Genomic DNA, 19,116 nt, shown 5'->3' with positions numbered 1-19,116 from the left:
ACCTGACGTGGGGCTCCAATTCATGAGCCCTGAGATCATGACCTTACCCAAAGTCCAATGCTTAACCAACTGACCCACCCAGCTGCCCCAAGAAACAGACTGTCTTAATGACTCTATGATTCTCATCCCACCTTTGGTCTTCTACTATGCCTTCATTCTCCCACCAAATGTTCTGCCTTATCCCCAAGTTCTGTCCAGGTTAAAGCCTTGATCTAGGTAAAAGAGATCCCCCAAAAGAAAACTGTATATTTCCTCTTTTGAGAATCACCAGACCTTTCCACCACCATTGACAGCTAGCGGAACTCCTACAACACATTAATTATCAACCCAGATATCATCTTCTCTGAGAAGGTTTCTTTATATCTCCCATGAAGCAACACTCTTGGCTCTCTCTGCTTCTACAGCACTATTGGCATATTTTTATAATCTCAGGTATGTGCTTTCTTATCTGCCCTTGCTAGACTGTGAACACCTAGAGGTCATAGGCACTCTTTTATATATAATTTCTAGTGCAGGGACTGGAATATCCCAGCTGCTTTCTAAATATCTTTTTAAATTTACTTTACAAAAAATCAGGCAATCTTCTATTCACTCTCCTATTCATTTTCCTCACCTCAGGTTCTGTGTTACTAGTGCCTTTGGTCCCTACATGAAGAACTAGATTCGAATGACAAGATATATTAAAGAAATCTGTGTAGAATCTCAGAGCAAGGCAGGAATTGGTCAACATTTGTTTTTTATAAAAGACGGCGAAAAGATGATTTTATTAATGACCAAAAAAAAAAAATTGTATTAACATAAATGAAGTTTCTCCTCCCCCATCTCATGTGAAAGAAACTGTCCCAACCATAATCCTACCACTATGAAAATATGAGAAGCATTACATGGAACCACATGCAGCTAACTCAATCCTAGTAATCCACAGCCCTCAACTGATGCATTATAGTATTTACACTTGCTCTTGTTATTAGAACGGATGAGCACTGCCTCCTTAAAATGTATACACTGGTAATGTGGAAAACAAATTTGACACAATCAGTCAGCAATTTTTAAAACTGCTCGACTCTAGTTGAAGAATGTTTTTAATCTGTGGGTATCCATAAATCAGAGCCTGATACTTTACAAAAAGGAAAACACTCAGGAAAAGCATATGTAGGAGAACACACTATGGAAGCTGAAAGTTTTAAGGGGCTACAAAGAACATTTTCACCACTTGGTTTCTAGTCATTCTATATTCAAAATAGAGCAGCGCATGAGTAGTAACTCATACTCTGCCAAATACAGGCTTCACTTAGAATTCAAACAACGGTGAAATTTAATGAAATAAACAAGACCTCTAAATTCCCAAGGGCCAAGCCAATAGGCTACATTGTTAAAGTTCCCAGAGATTAAACGGTCTCTCCTTTTTACTCACCGACGTGCTTTTTCCCCACTCTAAGCAAAATCATGTTATCTAACTCAGAGACTCTTGGCAAATAGGTGCTATATACACCCAAAGTGACAAAAATGGGTTTTGATCTCCTGATGCAACAGGCCAAGTGCAAGTGTGCTCTGGAAGCAAAGTGGTCCCAACTGTCAGAATCACCTGTACTGAAGTTGTAGAGGTGGAACAGACCCAGACAAATGGAAGCTTCTCTTTTCATAGAAACTCCTGATATAATTATATCCTAAATGATTAAAATCCTACAAAATCCTAGGAATCCACCTAAATCCTGTTAGAATAAATGAATTCAGGAGTTTTAGGACACACAAGAAAACAAAGAAAAATCACTTGTATTTCTATACACTAACATTGAACGATCCCTCCCACCAAAAAAATACAGAAAACAATCCCATTTAATGTCACATCAGAAACATAAAATACCATAAATTTAGCCAAGAAAAAGAACTGCACTCCAAAAACTAGAAGACGTTAATGAAAAATAAATTGAAGAAGACACAAATAAACAGAAAAACAATCTGTGTTGATGGATCAGATGAGTTGATATTGTTTCTAATCTATACTCCCTAAATCCATGTACTGATTCAATGAAAACCCTATCAAAATTCTAATGCCACTTTTGCAGACATAGATACATATCCTTAAATTCATACAACCACAAAAGCCTTCCAAGTAGCCAAAGCAATCTTGAGAAGGGAATACAAAGCTAGAAGCACCACACACTTCCTGATTTCAAAATACATTATAAATCTATGGTGATAAAACAAGTATGATACTAGCATAAAAACGGACACAAAGGCCAACAGAATCAAGAACCCAGAAATAAGCCTTCATTTATAGAGTCAACTTATATTTGACAACAGCGATTTTGGGGAAAATGGACAATCACATGCAAAAGACTAAAACTGGAACCCTATCTTTTACCACAACAGAAACAACAGAAAACCCTCAAAATGAATTAAAATCTTAAACAAACTTGAAACTGTGAAACTCTTAGAAGAAAACATAGGGGGAAAGCTCCTTGAATTAGTATTAACAATGAGTTTTTGGATATGACATCAAAAACACAAGAAACAAAAACAAAAATAAATAAGGAGGACCACATGAAAAACAACTTAAGGAACGGGAGAAAACATGTGCAAATCATATATATGATAGAAGCTTCATATCTAAAATATACAAAGAACTTATAAAAATCAATAGTAAAAAAAATAAAACAAATAATCTCAATAAAAATGAGCAGATAACTTGAACAGACATTTTTCAAAGAAGATATCCAATGGTCAACAAATACACGCAAAGACGCGCAACATCACTAATCATGCAAATGCAAATACAACAAGAATGTTATTTTTTTAAATGTTTATTTGTTTCTGAGAGAGAGAGAGAGAGAGAGAGAGCATGTGAGCAGGGGAAGGTCAGAGACAGAGGGAAACACAGAACCTGAAGCAGGCTCCAGGCTCTGAGCTGTCAGCACAGAGCCCTAAATGGGGCCTGAGCTCACAAGCCAAGAAATCACGACCTGTGCCTAAGTTGGACACTTAACCCACTGAGCCACCCAGGAGCCCCAAGAATGGCTCTTCACAAAAGTGCAACAGATAAGAAATGTTGGCAAGAATGTGGAGAAAAGAAACCCCTATATATTGTTGATGGGAATGTAAACTGGTACAGTTACTATGGAAAACAACATGGAAGTTTCTCAAAAAATTAAAAGCAGAATTACCATAATATCCAGCAACCCCATCTTGGGGTATATATCCAAAGGAAGGAAAAGCACTATCTTAAAGATAGAGTGCACTCCCACGTAATCCCATGCTTATTGCAGCATTATTAACAATTGCCAGGGCATGTAAACAACTAAATGTCCATCAGTGGATGAACAGATAAAGAAAGTGTGTGTGTATGTGTGTGTGTGCGCACGCATGTGCGCGTGTGTGTGTATTCTAATATTCAGTCATTAAAAAAGAAGGAAATCTTCCCATTTATAACAACATGGATGGACTGTTAGAACATTATAAGTCAGATAAAATAAGTCAGATAAAAATAAATACTGGGTGATCTCACTTATGTGTGGAATCTAAAAAATATCAAACTTGGGGCACCTGGGTGGCTCAGTCGGTTGAGAGTCTGACTTTGGCTCAGGTCATGATCGCGTGGTCGATGAGTTTGAGCCCCGCATCGGGCTCTGTGCTGACAGCTCAGAGCCTGGAGCCTGGAGCCTGCTTTGGATTCTGTGTCTTCCTCTTCCTCTCTCTCTGCCCGTCCCTATCACGTGCTCGCTCTCTTTCTCTCTCTCTCTCAAAAATAAACATTATTATTATTTTTTTTTAACATCAAACTCAAGGAGGGTAAACTCATGGTTACTAGAGCCTGGGAAACAGAGGAAATGTGAAGATTTTGATCAAATGGTACAAACTTCCAGTTAAAAGATAAATAAGTTCTAAGGATACAAGGTACAGCATATGGACAATTTAGAAAAATATCTTGGCAATTTCTTACAAAATGAAACATACTTTTACCATAAAATTTTTTGTGTGTGATTGAATTTAAAAGAAAAAAGTCTGGAGCGCCTGGGTGGCTCAGCTGGTTAAGTGTCTGACTTAGACTCAGGTCATGATCTCGTGGTTTGTGGGTTTGAGCCCCATGTTGGGCTCTGTGCTGACAACTAGAAGCCTAGAGCCTGCTGTGGATTCTGTCTCCCTCTCTCTTTGACCCTTCCCCATTCAGGCGCGCTCTCTCTCTTTCTCTCTCTCTCTCTCTCCGTCTCTAAAATAAACAAACATTAAAAAAATAATGAAATAAATAAAAAGACTATATTATTTACATTTAAAAAAATTTTTTTTGACGTTTATTTATTTTTGAGACCGAGAGAGACAGAGCATGAATGGGGGAGGGTCAGAGAGAAGGAGACACAGAATCTGAAACAGGCTCCAGGCTCCGAGCTGTCAGCACAGAGCCTGATGCAGGGCTTGAACTCACGGACTGCTAGATCATGACCTGAGCCGAAGTCAGCCCCTTAACCAACCGAGCCACCCAGGTGCCCTATATTATTTACATCTTAACAATGCACATTAAGATTGGGTTATTCCACAACAAAATAAGAATTTCTGTGTAATTTATCAGAGGAGAGAAATTTCTCTCTGTTCTAGAAGTCCTTTAGAAAACTGGTAACCTGACTGAATGTTGCATAACAATGTTACTTTTAAATAGACTACTTTTGAAAGCAGAACCATTACAGATATAAATGTTATCTATTTGATATGTATTTGCAGGCAGATTGATATTATTATAGCAATTACTCAGTTAATATTTTCAAGTAGTTAGTTGAATTTAACTGTTTCTGATAATAGTGGAATGCCTTTAGCAAATATACTTCCCAGGAAAAACAACTAGAAAACAGCTACCAAGGAAACTAGGATTTCAGAGGTCAGAATTCAGGGAAAGAATAAAAGCTCACTGAAGTGAGCCTGGCATAGAAAGTGAACTACACTCTTCCCTGAAGGCATGTTGCAAAATCCTAAACTACATAAGGCAGAGAGGCCAGAAAACCAAGCAGGAAACATAAGCTAGAAGGATAAGAATGTGAGGTAAACTTTCATCAGCCTTGGAGGGTTGGATAACCCAAAGTTAAAACCTCAGGGCTACTAATCAACCAGGATCTCCAGGGCAATAATTCCAGAGAGAAAGAAAGTGCATTAAAGTAAATACAATATATTGTGTTGCTGAGGCATTTACTGATTTATAAGCAGTTTTGTGGCCAAAAGGCTCGGAAGGTAAGCAGAATACTGACTAAGAACAGAACTTTGGGAAGTTTCACAGAGCAGGGTTAACAGAAATTAGAAATTAGAGCCTGCCAACAGAGAGGGACTTTGGCATACATCCCAGACTTCTACATAGGACTTTGGAAGCTGCACTTTAGGAATAAGAAGAGTCCTGAATACGGACCTAACCTAACAAAACACTCAAACCTACCTTTGCATAAATGTAATACCGAACTGAATCAGAGTAATTTGCCCCTACTTTAGCTACAAGTCAGAAAGCAATTACATTTCCTTTCTGGTAAGAGATAACATTTTCTTGTGTTTATAATGGTCTCTTAAAGTATCATAAAAAAATGTCTGGTATCCAATTGAAGATTACCAGTTATATTGGAAGGGCGGGCCTACGCCAGCAGACTCCATCTTGTTCTGTGTCCTTCACCTAGACCACGCCTCCTCCCCTTGAGTCACCTCCCGCTCACCCTTTCAAACTTCCTGATCAAAACACGCCCAGCGACCTGTGTAACAGGACTCTGACCCTTCTCCAGCCAATCGGCCGAGGCCACGACCCTTCCCCAGCCAATCCACTGCCCCTAGACCCCTATAAAACCTTTGTGCTTTTGAAACTCGCTCTCTCTCCCCGGTATCTCACCGCTGCATCCGTGCAGGTAGGGGACTGAGCTCGAGCTAGCTCGAATAAAGGCTCTTTTGCTTTTGTATCGGACTCGGCTCCCTGGTGGTCTTTGGGGATCACGAATTCTGGGCATAACAATATCACGTTAAAAAAACAAATGGCTGAAAACCAAAGGAGAAAAAAAACAGAAAAAGATTCGAAGGTGACCCGGGTGTTAGTATCTTACACAGATGTCAAAATAACTATGACCAATATATTCTTAAAAGATGAAAAGTTGAAATTTAACCAGAGAACTGAGTCTATTTTAAAACATTACATGGAAAAAAAAAATTTTTTTATATATATATATTTATATTTATATATTATATATATATTTATATTTATATATTTATATATTTATATATATAATATATAATATATATATATTTATATTATATATTTATATTATATATTTATATAATATATAAAATATATTATACCTAAAATTAACACTTGTTCAATAGGAGCTAAGACAAAGTAGAAAAGAGGAAATGACAGGCAATATAAGTAAATAAAAAATATTCAGGGGCACACTGAATTCAGTGGCTCAGTCAGTTAAGTATCTCAGGTCACAATCTCACAGTTTGTGAGTTTGAGCTCCATCCTGGGCTCGTACTGAATTCCTGCTTGGAATTCTCTTTCCCTCTCTGTCTGTCCCTCCTCTGTGCGCTCGCTTGCTCTCTTTCTCTCTCTCAAAATAAATAAGCATTTAAAAAATTATTCAGATTTAAACATGGACAGCTATAAGTGAGGGAAAGTATATAATGTAGGTAGAAATGTGGGATAAAAATGTTTTTAATTAATTATTTAATTAATTGAGAGAGAGAGAGAGGGAGAGGGAGAGAGAGAGAGGGAGAATGCTGAGGAGGGGCAGACAGAGAGGGAGGGTGAGAAAGAGAGAATCCCAAGCAGTCTCCACACCCCAGCACAGAGCCCGACACAGGGCTCAAACTCATGAACTATGAGATCATGACCTGTGCAAAAATCAAAAATCAGACACTCAATTGACTAAGCCACCCAGGCATCCTAATAATAAAAATGTTTAATTGGAAATCTGGGGAGAGAGGAAGAAATATTTGGAGTAATGATTAACATTTTTTTAATGATTAAAAAATGGAAGGCACATACATAAATCTCCCTAGAAACAAAGGAGGATAAATGTAAAGAAAACCACACCCAGGCACAACACAGTAAAACCTTTAAAAATCAAATATCAAGAGAGAATCTTAAAAACAGCCAGAAAAAACTTCTACTGACAAAGAAGCAACAATAAGACTGATAGTTCTTTTTCAACAGAAACAATGGAAACCAGAAGACAGTTAAAGCACGCTTTTAAAATGTTAAGGGAAAATAAATGTCAACCTAGAATTCTGTAGTATTCCTCAAAATTAGTGAAACAAAGATGTTTGTAGGTAAAAAAAAAAAATAGAATATGTGACTAACAGAGCAATACTAAAAAAATAATTAAAGGAAAATTTATAGGCAGCAAGAAAAGAATTTCAGATAAAATTTAAAAAAACTGCAGGAAGTAATAAACATGAATTAGAAAGCATAACCTTGGGAATGCAAGCTGGTGCAGCCACTCTGGAAAACAATAAGGTGGTTCCTCAAAAAGCTAAAAATAGAACTACCCTACGACCCAGCAATTGCACTGCTAGGCATTTATCCACGGGATACAGGTGTGCTGTTTCAAAGGGACACGTGCACCCGCATTTTTATAGCAGCACTATCAACGATAGCCAAAGTACGGGAAGAGCCCAAATGTCCATCGATGGATGAATGGATAAAGATGTGGTATATAAATACAATGGAGTATTACTCGGCAATCAAAAAGAATGAAATCTTGCCATCTGCAACTACATGGATGGAACTGGAGGGTATGATGCTAAGTGAAATTAATCAGTCAGAGAAAGACAAAAATCCTATGACTTCACTCATATTAGGACTTTAAGAAACAAAACAGATTAACATAAGGGAAGGGAAACAAAAATAATATAAAAACAGGGAGGGGGACAAAACAGAAGAGTCTCATAAATATGGAGAACCGAGGGTTACAGGAGGGGAGGTGGGAGGGGGGATGGGCTAAATGGGTAAGGGGCACTAAGGAATCTACTCCTGAAATCATTGTTGTACTATATACTAACTAATGTGGATATAAATTTTAAAAAATAAAAAAATTTAAAAAAAGAAAAAAAAAGCATATCCTTATCTAAAATGATGGGGGCGCCTGGGTGACTCAAATGGTTAAGCATCTGACTTGATTTTGGCTCAGGTCACGATCTCATAGTTGTGAGATAGAGCCCCGTGCTGGGCATCATGCTGGTGAGGAGCCTGCTTAAGATTCTCTGTCTCTCTTGCTCTGCACCTCCCCCATATGCATGTGAGCTCTCTGTCTCTCTGAATGAATGAATTAATGAATGAATGATGATAATGGGGATACTGGTTTGGGGAGTTTAAAATGTAGAATTACAATAATCCATGTCAACAAGTGCAAAAGATAGTGTGTTAAAAGGACACAGAATGGTATATTACACAAGTGGTAAAAGTACAAAGTTATGTCACATTTATTAAACCAAGAATTCATATTATAAACTCCTGGGTAATCACAACAGAGGAGTAGAAGAATATTTACTTAAAAAGCTAATAAAGGGCAATGATGAACACCAACAACTCAAACTCTGTACTGACAAAGTTAAGAAAGAGAAAAAGAACACAGAGCATTAAGGCATACAGGGGGGAACTGTAAGACGACAGGCTTAAACCCAAATATAAGAGAATTTTATTCATTAAAGTCTAAAGATTTCCAGTTACTTGGCAGTCCCTGCTAATGCTGAAAACAAAATATTATATGAACTGGTAATTACACTCAGAGTCATAGAGCCCACAGAAATGCATGCGTCCTCACGTCAAACGACATGCACAAGAAGCTATATAACAGCATTATTTGTAAGAGCTGAAAACTGGAAACAATCCAAATATCCATTAACAGTGAAAGAAATAGACTGTGTGACACAATTTATCCAATGAATTACTATACAGCCAATGAAATGAACAAACCACTGTCAGAAGAATCACACAGCTGAATTTTGTAAAATTCTATGTAAAAAAAAAAAAAAGACATTAAAGAGTATATAATGCATGATCACATTTAGTTCAAAAACAGTCAAAACTAATATACGGTATTTAAAAGCAGGGTAATGGTTAATCTGAGGAGGATGGAGAGGCGTTAAGTGGAAAAGGTACCAGAGATTTTCTAGCGTGCTGTGAATGCTCTTTTTCCATCTGGGTAATGGTCATGTGGGATCCCTTTATGAAATCCATTTGAGCCATATATGTATGATTTGTGTTGTTTTCTGAATGATGTCATACTTGAACAAACGAATTCACTTTTAATGTGAATAGGTAATAAGAGGCTCTTGATATAAAGTAAATTTTAATATGCAGGATTTAGCAGTTAATTAAAATAAATTTAACATTTAGACCCACATTGGAACTTTTTTTTTAAATTTTGTTTTTTAATGTTTATTTTTGAGAGAAACAGAAAGACAGAGAACAAGCAGGGAAGAAGCAGAGACAGAGACACAGAATCTGTAGCAGACTCCAGGCTCCAAGCTAACAGCACAGAGCCTGATGCAGGGCTTGAACTCACAAACTGCGAGATCATGACCTGAGCCAAATCGGATGCTTAACTGATTGAGCCACCCAGGCTTCCCAGACCCATATGTCAACTTATTTCTAAGAGATTACTTTCTCGGGGTGCCTGGGTGGCTCGGTTGGTTGAGCGTCTGGCTTCAGCTCAGATCATGATCTCATGGTTTGTGAGTTCAAGCCCTGCATCGGACTCTGTGCTGACAGCTTGGATTCTGTGTCTCCCTTTCTCTCTGCTCCTCCCCTGCTCGTGCTCTGTCTCTCTCTCTCTCTCTCAAAAATAAATAAACATTAAAAAAAATTATTATTTTCTTGCTTGTCATCAAAACAATAAAAATATTAGCAAAGTCTAGTTTTCCAGTATGGATGTTTTCTGCAAAAGGGATTGGGAAATAACTTTATTTTCATCTACTCCTTTGGCAAATACTTTCTCTTCCATGTGAAACTTTAGGGACCTCAATGAATACAAAAAATGTAAATGAAATAGTAACACTCCAGTTTATGTGACATAGGCATGAGAGAAAAAATGTGCTTCCAGGTTAATTTTCCATTCCAGACTATTTTCATATCTTCTCAAGCATCTCCTCCAAGGATGATATATCATGTCTAGGAAATTATAACCAAAATGCTGAGCAAATTTCATGTTAGTTGTTCTCGACTTAGAAAATCGTACCAGCAAATTTCATGTTAGTTGTTCTCGACTTAGAAAATCGTACCATGGGGCACCTGGGTGGCTCAGTCGGTGGGCCGCCGACTTCGGCTCAGGTCATGATCTCGCGGTCCGTGAGTTCGAGCCCCGCATCAGGCTCTGTGCTGACAGCTCAGAGCCTGGAGCCTGTTTCGGATTCTGTGTCTCCCTCTCTCTCTGACCCTCCCCTGTTCATGCTCTGTCTCTCCCTGTCTCAAAAATAAATAAATATTAAAAAAAAATTAAAAAAAAAGAAAGAAAATCGTACCAGAGGTATCCAAAAATTATAAAATTCAAAATTTATTTTCTATATTTTAAATAAACTTTACTAGGACAAATCTATCATGTCTTCCTGCCAATAATATTTGAGAATAAGAAACAAAGCAAAAAATATGGGGGAAGAGCTCACATGTCAAAAGAACAATTGAGAGCATTCTTCATGAACTGCTTGGTTACATTTCATCTCAGACTTTGGGGGCTGGTGTACATTTAAGTTCAAGACTAGGGCTTGGACGACTACTTGATGGCAGTCTGCAAGGCCTCTTGAGATGGATCAGAAGATGCCAGGCTGCACTTCCAATGCACCATCTTTCACAGCAGATATTAAGTCCACGACAACCTAGGGAAACATTAAGGCACTAGCTCCAGAATTGGTACAGAGAAAAGGGGCATGCTCCATCTTTTAATAATATCCTCTCCCAGGCTCAAGGTCAGTTTTTAACACTTGCTGAGTATTAAACTGCAGCTACACCTGCTACCAAATCCCCAAAATTATATGATGCATCTCTTTATAGAGAAAAAGTGCTGGCGATTTGTAGAAGACATGTGCTGACCAGAAACCTGAAATCTATTTGAAATTGACTGGAAACTACTGCCACCTGATCCCTGAGATCTGGAAACAGGTATTTATGGGAACCTGAGGGTTCCTTTAGAAAAGAGGTTCTGTTATACGCAGAAAAGCATATGTTCTCACATCCTACACTTCTGTCCTACCATAGTTTTTACATTTCATACAGAGAGTTACGATCTCATTTTCAGTAAATCAACTGCACCACATTGGTTGAGGGCCCATTCTTTACTGCCTTCCTGTTGTTGTGTCATTCGAGGAGCTCACAACTTTGTGGAAGTTATAAAAGAGTACAAGGATTGAAACACTATAATATCAATATAGTACAATCAATCTAGAACCAAATGCCAGACAATATGCATCAAGGAAATCTTGGTTAGGGTGAATTCTAGGCAGGATAAAGAACATACCTGAAGACAGAAATGAAAACAAAACAAATCAAAACAAAATCAGTTGTAATTAGAGATAGTGATAGAAGAAGTTATATGCTTGGGAAAGAAGTTGTAAAATGTAAAGAAAGCATTAAGATGCAAGTAATGGTACAATAAGCTAGGATGCCAGAATAAGCATTATGGACTCACTTATTCGGACAAATCCAGCAAAGTGTTAAAGAGAGTAAAAAGGAATGAAAGGAGCCCAAAATGGATGAGACAGCTACAATATCTGTGGAGCTGACTCCAACATGTGGTCTCGAATACCATTTCTAAGTATTAAGGGGGCACCTGGGTGGCTCAGTCAGTTAAGTGTCCCAGGTCAGCTCAGGTCATGATCTCCCAGTTTGTGAGTTCAAACCCCACATGGGGCTCTGTACTGACAGCTCAGAGCCAGGAGCCTACTTCAGATTCTGTCTCCCTCTCTCTCTGCCCCTATACCACTCATGCTCTGTCTCTCAAAAATAAACAAACATTGGGGCACCTGGGTGGCTCAGTCGGTTAAGCATCTGACTTCGGCTCAGGTCATGGTCTCACGGTCCGTGAGTTCGAGCCCCGCGTCGGGCTCTGTGCTGACAGCTTGGAGCCTGGAGCCTGCTTCAGATTCTCCCCGGTTCGTGCTCTGTCTCTGTCTCAAAAATAAACATTAAAAAATTTAAAAATAAACATAAAAAAAAGTCTAAATGAGTGTTCAGCCAATCTTTTATAGTGCTCTTTACTTGACAGAGTTGAAAGACCATACCACAGGAATTAAGATACCTGGGTTTTAATATGATCCAATAATTCCACTACTGGATATTTACCCAAAGAAAACAAAAACACCAATTTAAAGCAGCACTGTTTACAATATTACAATATTTACACTATTCCAGTAGCTAAGATATGGAAGAAATCCAAATATCCATCATTACACACACACACATACATACACAATGCAGTATTAAGCAGCCCCCAAAAAGGTTAAGATCTTGCCATTTGTGACAACATGGATGGACCCAAATGGTCTAATTCTAAGTGTAAACAGAGCAAACCAAATATCATATAATCTCACTCACATATGGAATCTAAAAAATACAAATGAATAAACAAAAAGCAGGATCAGACCCATAAATACAGAGAACAAATTGACGGTTGTCAGATGGGAGAGGTGTGGGGGGAATGGACACATGCGTAAAGGGTTGTGGGAGCTACAGGATTCCACTGATGGAAGGAATAAGTAATGGGAATAAAAGGCACAGCATAGGGCATATATTCAGTGGTATTATGACAGCATTGTATGGTGACAGGTTGGTAGTGACACTCATGGTCAACAGAGCCTAACATACAGAAAAGTTGTATGTTGTACACCTGAAACTAATGTAACAATGTGGGTCAACTATACTCCAAAAAATTAAAAAATATGTAATATGCACACAAATAAATTATATTATTTCTAATGTATATTCTGATACAATTGCTAAATATTGAAAAAAAAAGTTGATAAAATAAACAAAAAAACCTGAATTTTGTCCCTGGAGGAATACAGTTTGGGTTGCTGGCCAAATCTGTGCTCATGAATGGCATTTCGGAGACCCTAAATAAACACTTTTGGGGAGAGATGCCTGGGTGGCTCATTTGGTTAAGCATCAGACTTGGGCTCAGGTCATGGTCTCACAGTTTGTGAGTTCGAGCCCACGTCAGGCTCTGTACTGATAGCTCAGAGCCTGGAGCCTGCTTCTGATTCGGTGTCTCCCTCGCTCTCCTCCCCTGCTCGTGCTTTGTCTCTCTGTCTCTCTGTCTCTCTCTCAAAAATAAATAAACATTAAAAATATTTAAGAAAAAAAGTTACCTGGATTTTAAACTTTGGTCTGTCAGTAACCGGTTCTGTCACCTCAGAAAAGTCCATCTTGGTGGCTCACAATTTCTCCACAGATAAAATAGGAGATTGGGGTATTCAGCTTCATTTACGCATAAATAAACTAAACTAAACTATTTACCATTGAATTATGTTTTCAGAATCACCAGGGATTTGCAATTTGTGCTTTTCTGGTTTTGGTATTCAGAGCGATAATGATCCCTTGTTTTTCTTTATAATCAGAGACTTAAGGATGCTTGCTGCTTTCAACCTCGACTTTTAAATACTTCACTTCGTAGATGTTAATAAATACTTATTTCTTTCAAAACACATTATTTTGTCCTGATCACTCTGCCGGTTGTGTTTTATTCTAGATTTCATTGGGTAGAATAACTTTACATTTTTACTATCAGCATTAACATTCAATCATGAGTTATCATTAAACTCGTGATATTATACCAGTAAATCCATTTAACGCATAAATGCATTTACAAAAGACACACTTAGCATGGATTATACTGGCACTCTACAATTAGGATCCATTCTCTTCTAGAAAATTATAACTATGAGAATAGTGCATGGTGAAGTTGGAAAAAGAATTTAAATTATGGTTTTTAATTTTAAAATCACAGATATGCATACACACACGTATATCTAAAAGATATTTTTTGCTACTCCACATCTGGTAGTAATCTGAGTCACAACTTCCTCTTGCTTGAGTTTGGCACTAACTGCTTTCTTAAAATGTTAAGCATAAGCTCTATGAATAGGTTCCAAAGTCAAACAGCAAATCCAGTTAGATAAATTAACTAAAGGGTAAACAGATTATGGAGATTAAAGCCAAACTCATGGCATTCAGTTAATTATAATAAAAATAAAAAATCATATATTTTATATATACTGATTTTTTTAGAAGAAAACAATAATAAACAGCCATAAATCTGGTTCAGGTTTTCCTGAAATATCAGGAATAACTAAATATTTCATTTTTTCCAAAAACATAAATATGCAGTCCGTCTAATGATATATCACAACACTGGTGTTTCTTCTGTTACATGTAAGTTGATAGAATTTTTAAGTCTCCTTCTTTGAAACATGGGAAGCAAAGTAACATCAAGCTGAACATACATTTCACTTGTACTAACTGAACTCTAGGTAAGAAATGAGTGAGAAAAACTATCAATTTTAATAATTAAAACAACTTTTCACTAGTTGCATAAGCTTAGGCACGAGACAGGAGGCAGAATTTGCTAATTCTCTGGGCATCTGGGTGGCTCAGTAGGTTAAGCGTCTGACTTTAGCTCAGGTCACAATCTCACAGCTCATGAGTTCGAGTCCCACACTGGGCTCTGTGCTGACAGCTTGGAGCCTGGAGCCTGCTTCAGATTCAGATTTCTCAGGTGACTCTTCATCCCACTGTGCCTCTCGACATGAATATCTCACTGGTTTTAACCTAACAGTTTAATCTCAGCAGATGAAAGTACAACATGTACAACAGGTTTACAACATGTCCCTATACAGTAGCCAAATGACTTCAACATATTTTTGACCAAAAGAAACCAAAACACCAATCTGTCCCCATGGTAAAGACATTACAGGCTTTGTTGGAGTTATTAAAAGTCCTTATATTTCTTACATACTGCTCGCCCAAGGATTTTTCAATGGTAAACCTGCTAACACGCTACTTTGTTTTTGTCTATCAGACTCATTTTAGAATAAAATTTGTTCTATTGTGTAACTCTACTAGAAGGTGTTCTTCAGTTAGACATCCACGTATTTGTATTGACACTTTATATAGCAATGTAAGCACACACCGCTGTGTTGATTTCCCTCCCCCACCCCATGCTGTGGTGCAGTCCCACAAAACCAAAATAATCTTTTTGCGGACTTTGTAGACAATACATGCAGATGTGAAGACACAAATTCTCCAAAGTATGGGTATCAGACTTTCTACTCCACTCAGCTGGAGGAACACAAAATGTAGAACAGATTCTGAAGCCAAGACCAGATTGCATGCAAGTTCCCAGACTGTGCATGACACAGGACACCTCACATACACAGAGAATTAAAGCACTTGTCTACCTCCTGCATTTAGTCCTCTGGGAGGCTTCTAATTTTTTATTTAATGTTTATTTATTTTTGAAAGACAGACAGAGTGGGAGCAGGAGGGGGGCAAAGAGAGGGAGACACAGAATCAGACCAGGCTCCAGGCTCTGAGCTATCAGTACAGTGCTTCACGTGGGTCTCAAACTCACAAACTGTGAGATCATGACCTGAGCCGACATAGGATGGATAACTGTCTGAGCCACCCAGGGAGCCTCTCTGGGAGGGCTCTAGGAAACCACCAGATCCTGCTGGGCACTGGGGAGCTCTGATGAACAAAATTTCTGACACATCATGTGGTTTGGAGAGAAAAGATTCTACACTTCTATCTGTAAGAGAGACCTAACACTCACCCCTCCCCTAGCCTTTGCTTCTATTAACTATTTGAAAGTTAACCAGTTGGAAATCAAGACTCTTGTAAATAAGTCATGAGTTAAAGGGAAAATCAAAACAAATTGCACATCACTTGAAGTTAATACAAATGTATTTTCTTTAAAACATAAGAACACTGTTCTATGTATCTATTAAGAACTTTGAAATTACTCAGCAATTATAGGAAATGGGTACCTCTGGAAACAAGCTTCTAGAACAGAGTTCAAAAGCGAGGATTTTTATAGTCCTGAATCTGGAACATTCTAACCCCTCTTGAACTTTAAAAGAATTCTGGAACAAAGTTTCTCTCTAGAGAAGCAGCTGATCAAAAGAGTGTTGGATTTAGGCATACCAGGACAGCTGATGGAAAAGACAAAGTGTACTACAGAAGCAATTAGGTCTATGCATAATGAATGGTGATCTCCAATCAAGACAAGAAAAATAAATTTTACATGAAAATATACATCATATCATATTTTATAATATGCATATCATATATCACAATGTATAAATTTTATGTTAATATTTTACTATTAATATGGCTGAAACATTAACATGTGAGATAATATTTAAATAGACTCATCTCACATTTAGCTAAGTTGAAGCCATAAAAAACCTAGGGCTTTACACATAATTTTTACCTTGCCAACACAATATTTTGGTTGAGGGAGAAGGGTATAACATTTTTTATTTAGCAATATGTTTCTGGATCTTTTTTAACTTTTAAGTAATGAGATATGTGAAATGTGGGCCTGCATTCGTATTACTATAGCAGGTCTTACAAATATGAATGGTGGGCCTGTTTTTCTTATGCTATTTTTCAATCAAAATCTATTCAGTGAAAGAAAAAAAAGTGTGTTTTTGTAACACTCACAGGTCATATTTTAACTGAAGAACATTTCTTAACCATCAACTCTATTTATTACCAGAACAGAACTCAGGATATAAAGCCAGTAACAGACACAAGAAAGGAGAAAGCAGAAATCAGTACTTGGTCTTTATTTTTACTTAAATTACTATCTTTAGAGGTTGTTCATTTTGATGGGCTTTCTCCTATACTTGTGAATGCAGGAGGGATGAATTTAAAGACTTATTTCTTCAAAAGAAAATTTATGTGAATGAAACCCAGTATTGGCAAATGGGCTTTACTCAATACAGATTTCTAAAAGGAGATATTGTTATCTCATTTCTAAAATGAGATATTAATGTTATATTAATGTATTACTCATAAAAGCAATTTCAATTCTACAAATAGTTTTTAAAGGAGTAGTTATGATAATTGCAGGGTGACTGTACTTTAACCATAATATTGATAAGTATTTAGTAAGCTGAAGGCACACTAAAAACTTCACACTATTCCCTATGAAAAAGTGTGTTGTAGGAACCCCACATAAAGTCATAGAAATAGTCATCCTCTTTGAAATCAGAACAGGTCCATATGCCGGAAGCACAATGCCCCAGTCATACAGATTACAGCTTGCTTGCTTTCCTTTCTTTCTTTTTTTTCTTTTATTTTCTTCTTTACTTCTTTCTTTCTTTCCTTCTTCCTTCCTTTCTGCCTTCCTTTTTCACTTTTCTTTTCTTTTATTCTTTTATTTTAAAGAGAGAACACATGCATACCCGCAAGCAGGGGAAAGGCAAGTGGGCCCCTCATGCTGTCAGTGCAGGACCTCACATGGGGTTTGATCCCAACCCTGGGATCATGACCTGAGTGGAAATCAAGAGTCAGATGTCCAACCGACTGAACAACCCTGGCACTGCCCCCCTTTTTGTGAGATTGCAGCTTTTCTAAGAGACATGTGGAAAAAATATCTGCCCCACAAATTGTTTAACTGACATTTCTTACGACATCAGAAATTTCCTATACCAAGAATGTCAGTATACCAACACCCATGTCCACCAAAAAAAACCTTCAAAAGTAGAGTGATCAAACAAATATTATATATGTTCAATGATACCAATCCTAGAAATTTCAACTAAACTCAGCCTGAGTAGAATTCAACTATTAATGGATATTATGAAAAAAGCCATTTGGGGTTTCCTTCATCATCACCTATTCAGAGGTAATAATGTGGCTCAGAAGGAAGTGACAAGAAGAATATCAAACGTCAGTTCAGAAATTTGCCTAATCACAGATTCCTTGGTGGAACACAAACATTACTTTATGTTTCTAGTCACTAGGGATTGACAAAGTTTTTAATAACTACTTCAAAAATAATATTTTTTTGCCTTTAAAATGTTTTGGACAGGGCACCTGGGTGGCTTAGTCGGTTAAACACCTGAATCTTGGTTTTGGCTCACGTCATGATCTCATGGTTTCATGAGTTCGAGCCCCACGTAAGGCTCAGCACTGGCAGCTCAGAGCCTGCTTGGGATTCTTTCTTTCTTTCTCTCTCTCTCTCTCTCTCTCTCTCTCTCTCTCTCTCTCTCTCTCTCTCTTTGCCTCTCCCACACTCATGTTATCTCTGTTTCTCTCAAGATAAATAAACTTTAAAAAATAATAATAAAATAAAATAAAATAAACCCAGTACAACGTTTTAGACAAACTGGAAGCTGGTACAGCTCCACTGTCAAACTGGGCACCTCCAAAGTGGCATAAGGTCAAGAGAGCACAGCACGCCTGGTATACCTAAACAATAACTTTCTGTTTGTGTGTTTACAGAAAGTCTCTGCAGGAGCTCCTTGCTTAAAAGCAGTTGGGAAGATAGATAATGGATGCTTGCTTTGGGAGAGACGACTTTCCAGCAATACATTTACATGAAGTTTCACAAAATGAATGTGATCACTGTACAATTACACATTGTCAATGGAAAGCACTACATGAGAAAAGCCACTCACAGGCACACATCTCAAATTTGAAACAGTGAAAGTCACCTGAAGTCCAATGTAAACATCCATACTTCTGGAAAAGCTGATTCAATTTGATTACATTTTTAAAGTCTGAAAAGTGTTCTCTTTTGCAACAGTTTCCTAGAATCTGGCAAGAAAAGACTGTTGTGCTTATGTAAACGTGTATGCAGGTAACCCTGTCAGCAGTAGCTTCCTTCTTATACTCCTGTAAATCTCTGATAGTGTCTTTAATCTTGGTATATTTAAATATTTTTTAATGTTTATTTTTGAGAGAGAGAGACAGAGAGAGAGAGAGAGAGAGAGAGAGAGAGAGAGTGTGTGTGTGTGTGTGTGTGTACGAGCAGGGGAGAAGCAGAGAGAGAGGGAGACCCAGAATCTGAAGCAGGTTCCAGGCTCCGAGCTGTCAGCACAGGGCCCGATGTGGGGCTCAAACCCATGAACCGCAAGATTAATGACCTGAGCCAAAACCAA

This window comes from Prionailurus bengalensis, chromosome A1 (genome assembly GCF_016509475.1).
Source record: "Prionailurus bengalensis isolate Pbe53 chromosome A1, Fcat_Pben_1.1_paternal_pri, whole genome shotgun sequence".
NCBI classification, from domain to species: Eukaryota; Metazoa; Chordata; class Mammalia; order Carnivora; family Felidae; genus Prionailurus; species Prionailurus bengalensis.
The sequence above is the reverse complement of the archived record's forward strand: the minus strand, read 5'-3'. Positions refer to the sequence as shown.